Below are 2,500 nucleotides of genomic sequence, written 5' to 3' on the forward strand. Positions count from 1 at the left end.
GATGCACAGTGTGCTTTATAAGCCCTGCAAGGCACACTGTAAACCAGTATGAAACCATTACGCAAATCAGCCCACAGAGCTGGTGGAGACAGAGTGGACATGTGTGTGTGTGTGTGTGTGTGAGTCATTGTGGGAATGATGTGTGTGTGTGCTTAAGAGAGAGGGAGTTTATGTGGAAAGGGTGTGTGTGTGTGTGTTTGTGTGTGTGTGTGTGTGTGTGTGTCTGTGTGCCTGGCCAAGTAAAATGGAGTTGGGATGTTTGATGTGTAACACTGATGCTGCTGTGGCCTCAGACAGCTCTGGGCCTCCTGAGACATACAAACACACACACACACACACACACACACACACACACACACACACACACACACAACACACCTCACTTCTTGTCCAACTAATACAGACACGAGAACCCACACACATCCACCAAAAGAGCACATAGCCACGTAGTTAACTCATACACTCACACATGACCATTTTAGGCCCTTCTAACTGCCGTTTAGCTCCTCGTCACAAACCACAAGCGCAATCAGTCCGTCATCACGCCGAGGAGCGCTCTCTCTCTAAACCAGCTCATCCTAAACCTCAGCCACAAAAGCAGCGGGGGTGAGAGAGTCAGAGCCACCGCCATGTTTGTTGCCCCTGGCCCGATCGGGACGGGGACGGGGGAGGGGGGGGTGGTTCTCAGGTCGGTCAGGGCAAGAGTACGCACTCCTCATCTCCTCCTGACCACAGGCCTGCCAGGGCCGCGAGACCCCGGAGCCCTTGTGAACAGTGCTGCTGGTACATGTACATGTACACTGTATGGCAGAGGAGCCTGGTGATAATTACACTTTGATGCGGCCGCGGCCGCGCGCAGTGCACTGACATGGCCGCTCCGAGAGAGAGAGAGGGAGGGACAGGGAGAGAGGGAGAGAGAGAGGGAGAGAGACTCGCTTTCTCAACCAAGGCTTGCCGCCATGGAAACCAACACAGGGTAACCAATGGCATCACAAATGCTGCACACAAAAAGAAAGAGTGACAGAAACACACACACACACACACACACATACATAAATATAAAGGCAGAGAGAGAGAAACACACACCCCCCCACACACACACACACACACACACACACACACACCACACACACACACACACACACACACACACACACACACACACACACACACACACACACACACACACACACACACACACACACACACTAGCGCTTCGGACTTATAACCGGAGGGTTGCCGGTTCGAGCCCCGACCAGTAGGTAGGCTGAAGTGCCCTTGAGCAAGGCACCTAACCCCTCACTGCTCCCCTTGAGCAAGGCACCTAACCCCTCACTGCTCCCCTTGAGCAAGGCACCTAACCCCTCACTGCTCCCCGAGCGCCGCTGTAGCAAGGCACCTAACCCCTCACTGCTCCCCTTGAGCAAGGCACCTAACCCCTCACTGCTCCCCTTGAGCAAGGCACCTAACCCCTCACTGCTCCCCTTGAGCAAGGCACCTAACCCCTCACTGCTCCCCGAGCGCCGCTGTAGCAAGGCACCTAACCCCTCACTGCTCCCCTTGAGCAAGGCACCTAACCCCTCACTGCTCCCCTTGAGCAAGGCACCTAACCCCTCACTGCTCCCCTTGAGCAAGGCACCTAACCCCTCACTGCTCCCTGAGCGCCGCTGTTGTTGCAGGCAGCTCACTGCGCCGGGATTTGTGTACGTGCTTCACCTCACTGTGTGCTGAGTGTGTCTCACTAATTCACGGATTGGGATATACTTATACATATAAATATAAAGGCAGAGAGAGAGAAACACACATACACACACACACATACATTTAAAGGGAGAGAGAGAGAGAGAGAGAGAGAGAGAGAAAGAAAGTCTGGCAAACACACACACACACACACATATACATACATAAATACAAAGGGAGAAAGAAAGAAACACACACACAAATACACAAACATAAATATAGTGGGTGAGAGAGAGAGAGAGAGATACACACACAGAGAGACAGAGAGCTGTCAGTCATCTAGCGGTGGATGCCCCTCCCTCTGACCAGTGACGCCTGAGGCTCTTCCTGGCCAAGGCCTGCTCCCTTGCAGTAATGCTGCTGAGGGAGTCTCAGAGGGTCAGTGCATCAATAGGAATGTTTTTCACTCAAGGGCCGTCGTGCATTAGTACTTCCTTAATGCTGCGGCTTTGCAAGCTCATTTCCTGTGTGCAGCATTCCTTCCCTCGACTGAGCTACACTACATCACAGATAACTGGGCTGGGGGGTAAGGTGTGTGTCTGTGTGTGTGTGTGTGTGTGTGTGTGTGTATAGGGGGGGGGGGCATGTTTGTTTCCAGCAATGAGCGAGTAGGCTGCATCTTCCCTGCACTGCAATCATGGCGGCGATGGGAAATGTCTGACCGGGGAGAAGTGGACAGAGATGAATAGCGCTCCAAACGGGAGATTTCCACCCAGGTAAGCTGTCAACGGCCGCCATGCCTGCAGCCCTCGACCTGATT

This window comes from Alosa sapidissima, chromosome 7 (genome assembly GCF_018492685.1).
Source record: "Alosa sapidissima isolate fAloSap1 chromosome 7, fAloSap1.pri, whole genome shotgun sequence".
Classification (NCBI taxonomy): Eukaryota; Metazoa; Chordata; class Actinopteri; order Clupeiformes; family Clupeidae; genus Alosa; species Alosa sapidissima.